Below are 7,101 nucleotides of genomic sequence, written 5' to 3'. Positions count from 1 at the left end.
TTGGGTTTGAACACTCAGCAAGTGACCTGATGCACTGTAGTTTATTTTTGCATTTTAAATTTTATATTCGACATAAAGAAAAACGTATGACTCACATGATATTTTTACATAGTGGAAGCGTAAGGAAGAACTTCCTTTCAATGGGAGATATCCATACGTGGACCTTGTTATGACTTACCAGTTGTTAAAAGTATGAGAGGTTGGAGGATTTTAGATCTCAGTGGCTCTGGGGTCTTGTTCAAATTTTTAATCTAAAACTGTGAATTCCATGTTTGTTTGACTTCCATATGGAGGTTTTCACGGTTAAATTATGAACGTTTATTTCCCCACTGCCTCCTATGTATTCCCCCCCACACACATACCTCTGCTCTTCATGTCTAGTTGTCTCTGTCCCTGGGGACATTTGATCATCTCTATCTGGCTCTGTCCTTCATGTCTAGTGCTTTTATGTTCCTGTGCTAGCCCCATGATGGACAGAAAAATCCATAAATGTCTAGCAGAAGCTGTAGGAAGCAAGGGACACAGAAGGTGAGTAGTAAATAAAAGAGGCTTCTTTGAACTTCAAAGTATATAGGACTAAGAAAAGTGATAGAAGAAAGGCTCTAAATGGGACACCAGGGCCTTTTAAGTACACGTCATTAGGGAAATGGGAGTAATTTGCATGGGAGGACTTACCTACTGCAAGGTTGGTTATCTTCCGACTTTTCATCCTGTCCCCTTTCAGCTCTCATGCTGTCCAACTTGACTCACTAACAAAATTTAGGTATCCTATGTCCTATCCTCTCAGAAGCCTTGGCTCTGATGTTAGATACCATGACAAAACAGGCTAGCAATGAGTATGTATAATTAATGTGTTATATTTTTTCAGTTAACATGTTTACCTCACAGGGAGGGTTCTAATTTTAGTCACACTGCTCTCTGAAAAGCAGGCCATTGAGAGAAGCATTTGAAAGCCCTATGGTGACCTCTGATTACATCAGGTGGGCAGCTGACCATCCTGCCTACTTTTAGGTGCTGGTTTCAAGATTGTATAGTTCTTCTGCCCATCACTGCTTCTCTTGTCCTCTCCTACATCACACTGTAACCCAGTACAGCTGCTGGAAGGACAGGGGAAGATGTGACTTGCTGAAGATGCCCTCTTCTTAGTGTAGTGACAGCAGTACAGTGGTACAGGTGACCCAGGAACTACGTGTGAGTCCCAAGGACTGCACAGCGCAGTTCTAAAGTCAAGAGATGGTGTTGCCTGACCAGGCAGTGGTGCAATGGATAGAGCATCAGACTGGGATGTGGAGGACTCAGGTTCGAGACCCCAAGGTCGCCAGCTTGGGCATAGGATCATCTGGTTTGAGCAAAGCTCACCAGCTTGAGTCCAAGGTCACTGGCTCGAGCAAGGGGTTACTCGGTCTGCTGAAGGCCTGCAGTCAAGGCACATATGAGAAAGTAATCAATGAACAACTAAGGTGTAGCAATGAAAAACGGATAATTGATGTTTCTCATTGCTCTGCGTTCCTGTCTGTCTGTCCCTATTTATGCCTCTCTCCGACTCTCTGTCTCTGTAAAAAGAGAGAGAGAGAGAGAGAGAGAGAGAGAGAGAGATGGTGTTGGTTTGCAACTCACGCATTTTCCAGGTGAAAACTGAAATTGGCCTCTATACAGGGAGGGCAAAGAAAGACCCGAGAAAGAGGCAGAGCACTCCAGATTGATAGATAGCAGTTTTACCAAACAAGAGAACTGACATAATAGGCTTGTGTGGGTCACAAGGTGAGTAAATCTCCACACCTACCCTCCAGAATCTTAAGAGTTTATTGCATAGAGGTCTTAGCAGTGTTCAGTCACATATACTGTCCAAATGGTCTCAACAACACCTTGCTCTCTCAAGGAAACATCCTTGAAAATAGCACCCATTGTAGAAAAGGTGGGCAGAAGGTACATTTCACGGACTAGGAGGGATTGAGGAGCCTCCAATTGCCAGGGCTACCTAGAGAGTCATCTAATGATAACAATCTCTTGATGACTTCCTTCAACAGCGGTAAGGGCAGAGCTTGGATTGAAAGTTAAATCTGTGGATTGCAAACCAAATTAATCCTACTTAAATATATCCTGGGAATAAAAAGAACTGTGAATAAATCATCAATGCATTTGATAATCTTCCACCTGAAAGTAAAGCACATCTTGTTTTGTATTATCATTGATATATTGATATTTTCACTATGACAAAGGAAAAGGGATATAGAGCAAAGGAGATTCAGAGACAATAAGACTAGGCAGGGTTCTTGGGAAAATAAGAAAGGGGCATAAAAATAGAAGAGACAACCACTTGGAAATTCAGATATTTCAACAGAACAGTAATTAGTTTTGTTTGGACATCACATCTTGGCAGCTAAATTTCAGAGGAACCAAATAGAAACAATGTACCCTCATCAGTGATAAAGCTGGGAGCAGGTGACGACCTCTTTCATCTTACCTACATGTGTGGGAGCGAGCAAATGCCCCAGCACAGAGCAGCGGTCCCCAGGGCTTTGTAAGCGGTCTCTCTGGTGTAAACAGGTCAGATCTTTTCTCCTTCTGTGCTGAGCTAAAAATAAAACTATCTGATTCTCTCTAAGTGCCCCCTGGTCAGCTGCCTGCCATCTATTACTGGAAAAGACTGTATATAAAAAAGGAATAATAACTAGTGCTTCCTGTGTTTTGATCAAAATGGCCTGAATTTACCTTTACAAGTTCAATATTGTATTTCCCTATAGAGAACTCTGTTCCAGGCTCTCTCCTCTCCTCCTGTCTGTTTTCCCCATATTTTAAGTGAAGAGATACATAGAAGCATTATGAGGGTAGATGTCACTATCACTTCCAGATGCAAGTTATTTATTGAAGCCCTGTGATCACACAGGAGTGGGCCCCACTCTGGTCAGGGCTAAAGAACAACAACAGGCCTTTAGTTTCTTTTTATTCTGTGGGACTGTTAGAACCCCTCTCTGTTAGCTTGGCTGTGGAGGAAGTTGATGACTGACTGAGTTTTCTGACATGGATTCTGTCTGTATCAGGTCAGTCCTTTGTCCAGATGATGCTAAGGCATCAAAACCTATTTTTTTTTGTCCTTCAACTTGATAACACCACTGGCAGAGCCAGCTTGTGAGATACCCAATTCATGAGTTCTTCAGAATCTGGTTTCCACCTATTGTTCCGCCTTCTTTCCTAGTTCCATCACCAACCCTCTTCCTCAGTAGTCTACTCACCAACCCTTAAACACGTTGGAGATAGTCCTACCTCTGAGCACTTGCTCACACCATCTTTCATTCCTTCCACCTCCTCTTTGTCTCTGCTTCTTTGTATTCTGTTCATTCTTTAGAATTCAGATCAGTCCCCTTCTTCTCTGGGAAGTCTTTTGTTCCCTGTCCTTCTTTAACTTTGTTTCCCAGAATGAAGTCGAGGTCCTCACAGCATCAGCACCTAGGGAGAAATATATCTTCTCTGGCCCACCCGAGAACTACTGAATTGGATTCTGCAGGTTAATAAGATCCCCAGGTGATTCTTATATACATGGGTTTTGAGAAACACTGTCTTATAGCACCTACTGCTTAGCACATTTGGCATTTAATGGCTGTATCCCCAAGTAGAGCCTAAGATCCTAAGGGAAGTGACCTTGATCTAGCTCTTTGTGACCCCAATGTCATATTCACAATGTCTGGTGGTTGAATTTCATAGTCATTTAATAAACATGCAGCTAGGCACTGAGCTTGGCTCCAAAGATATTGATATAATTAGGTGGTGTCCTTTTAAATGTTTCCAGGTGCATTTTCCTATCCAGGTTCTGTTGCCCTGGGACCTCTCCCAACTAAACCAGGAACATTAGTGCTTTAGAAGAAAGGTAGATTTCCCTTTGGCTGTAATATTAGAATATTTTCTGAGAGCATTGCAAGGTAATCTACTGGATTTTTTAAATTCCTTTATGTTCCCCTTAGTACAAGATATCTATCTGGCTTAATCATGAAGTCCTGTTATAAGCTACAGAGTAGAGAAATTCCAACTGCATTGTAAGGGAAAGGGAGACTGCTAATCCCTTCCAGTCTCAATGGATTATGGAAAGAAGAAATTGGAATTATGGAAACAGTCTAGAAACATGTTTGTCTCATCTTCCCAACTCTTGGCCTTAGTCCCAGAGTAGGAAATTATTGCAGATAAATCAAGGAAAAATCCCAGAGAGGCTTCTGTTTTACTTCCCATTTGAGACTGTGGAAGCAGGAAAGACGACAGTGCCGTTTTGCCCTGCAGGATCAGAGAGCAAACAGAAGTCCAAGCCTAACTCAGGGGACCTACCATTCCAGAGCTGAGGAAGGTTCCATTGAACAAGTGAAGATGACTGACGTGGAGGAAACAGACCTTCAGGCACATGAGCAGTTGGCACTAAGAGGACACTCAGGGGCAGTTCTAAGTTATTTAAAAATGAAAGATTTTAGTAATCAAGGGCTGGTACACCACTCCAGGGTCATAAAAACTTAGGGTCCTTTTCTTCTTGCTGCTTTACCATCCATTGCTTTTTCCTGTATTGTCCAAGATGGCTGCTTCAGCTCCAGTCATCATGTCTGCATTCTAGCTGGTGAGAAGCAGAATGAGGAGAGGAAGGGCACACCCCTCATCCTCTTAAGGAAATAATAAATCAGGTAAGAAAATTTAAATAAGGTAAGTGAGAAGAGTTTAATAAAAGGACTGTTGACAAATTTAAGAAGAATTAGGAGAAAAGTAACTAAATACCTGGGACTATCAACTGGGTGAGTCATTACCACCACCAGGCTTGAAGGGACAAGGAGAGCTATAGAGAGAGCTATAGCTATAGCTATAGAGGAGGGTTGGGTTTTAGTGAAGGAATGCACCACGCCAACTTACAGCCTGGCATTCACATGGAATTTTTCTCAAATGACTTTAAGTCAAACTGCTTTGAATGTAAATCCCTAGTTGGATGTATCCTGGGAACAGAAAGAACTGCAAGTAAATCATCAACTCATTTGATAATTTTATAGTTAATAGTAAGTAGCCTAAACTCTTTCCCTTCCCATTCTTCAGGGTCTCCTCTTGATGTCTCCTTAGTCACATTCAAGTGAAAGTCAGAGGTCACGGGAGCCCATGGATGTATTCTATAAAAATCCATTCTCCTTTTTAAATTATTATTATTAAGTGAGAGGTGGGGAGGAAAAGAGATAGTCTCCCACATGCGCCCTGACCTGGGTCCACCCAGCAAGCCTGCTCTGGGGCAATACTCTGCCCATCTGGGGCCATTGCTCCATTCCTTGGCAACCGAGCTATTTTAGCACCTGAGGAGAGGATCTGGTGCCATCCTTACCACCTGGGGCCAACTTGCTTGAATGAGCCATGTCTATGGGAGATGGAGAGAGAGAGAGAAAAGAGGGAGGGGTGGAGAAGCAGATGGTCGCTTCTCCTGTGTACCCTGACCAGGAATCAAACCCAGGACTTTCACACGCCAGGTCGATGCTCTACCACTGAGCCAACTGGTCAGGGCCAAAAGTCTATTATTATTATTATTTTTTTTGTATTTTTCTGAAGCTGGAAATGGGGAGAAACAGTCAGATAGACTCCCGCATGCGCCCGACCGGGATCCACCCGGCATGCCCACCAGGGGGGCGACGCTCTGCCCACCAGGGGGGCGACGCTCTGCCCATCTGGGGCATCACTATGTTGTGACCAGAGCCACTCTAGCACCTGGGGCAGAGGCCATAGAGCCATCCCCAGCGCCCGGGACATCTTCGCTCCAATGGAGCCTTGGCTGCGGGAGGGGAAGAGAGAGACAGAGAGGAAGGAGAGGGGGAGGGGTGGAGAAGCAGATGGGCGCTTCTCCTGTGTGCCCTGGCCGGGAATCGAACCCGGGACTTCTGTACGCCAGGCCGACGCTCTACCACTGAGCAAACTGGCCAGGGCCAAAAGTCTATTTTTTACATCAGAAAACATAATAGAAAATGGTGTGGCCCTGGCTGGTTGGTTCAGTGGATAGAGTGTCGTCCTGGCGTGCGGCCATCCAGGTTCTATTCCTGGTCAAGGCACACATGAGAAGTGACCATCTCCTTCTTTTCCTCTCGCTCTCTTCCTTCTCCCTCACTTCCCCTCTTGCAGCCAGTGGCTTGACTGGTTTGAGGGTTGACCACGGGAGCTGAAAACAGCTTGGTTAGTTTGAGCATTGGCCCCAGACAGAGGTTGCCAGGTGGATCCTGGTCAGGCACATGTGTGAGTCTGTCTCTCTATCTCTCCTGCTCTCACTGAAAAGATAAGATGGGAGGAGAGGGGAGGGGAGGAGAGGAGAGGAGAGGAGAGGAGAGGAGAGGAGAGGAGAGGAGAGGAGAGGAGAGGAGAGGAGAGGAGAAGGGGAGGGAAGGGAAGGGAAGGGAAGGGAAGGGAAGGGAAGGGAAGGGAAGGGAAGGGAAGGGAAGGGGAAGGGAGGAGATGGGAGGGGAGAAGAAAAGAGAAGGGAAGGGAAGAGAAGAGAAGAGAAGAGAAGAGAAGAGAAGAGAAGAGAAGAGAAGAGGAGTGTAGAATTGATTTGGAGGGGTACACAGGGCATCTCCATGATATTTCCTCTCATTTCCATATAAACTTAGGCTTACATGTCATTGACCTGAATTAAGTCACATCCCATGTGGAGAATGAGCTCTTTTATTTTAGTTGGCTCTAATGACTGATAAAAATTAGGGTTCTCATTACTAAGGAAGGTCAAGATTGATTTAGGTAGGAAATCACCAGTCTCTGAAATGTAAGCTATTTTCTGATGGGGAATTATCACGGTACATTTTTCTATCTGTTGTCTTTATGGAAATTAACATATTTTAATAGCAACCATTCACTATTGTCTTATTGTTGAAACCATGAATACTTTCCATTGGCTATGAAAGTGCCCTGCCTTTGGATCTAACTAGTGCCCTTTTTTTAAGGGAAGGGGAAAAGAAGAAGAAACCATTCCTAACTGAATGGGGAATACTCTGGTATATTTGAAAGAGACCTCCCTTCATCTTGTCTCCTGGTCAGCAGAACTACTCTTCAATGAGCCAGTGAATTTGATGTCCATGCTACTATCCGCCATCTTTATTCAGCTGGGGTTTG

The sequence above is a fragment of the Saccopteryx bilineata genome, chromosome 2, assembly GCF_036850765.1.
Source record: "Saccopteryx bilineata isolate mSacBil1 chromosome 2, mSacBil1_pri_phased_curated, whole genome shotgun sequence".
Lineage (NCBI taxonomy): Eukaryota > Metazoa > Chordata > Mammalia > Chiroptera > Emballonuridae > Saccopteryx > Saccopteryx bilineata.
Note: the sequence above shows the minus strand (reverse complement) of the source record.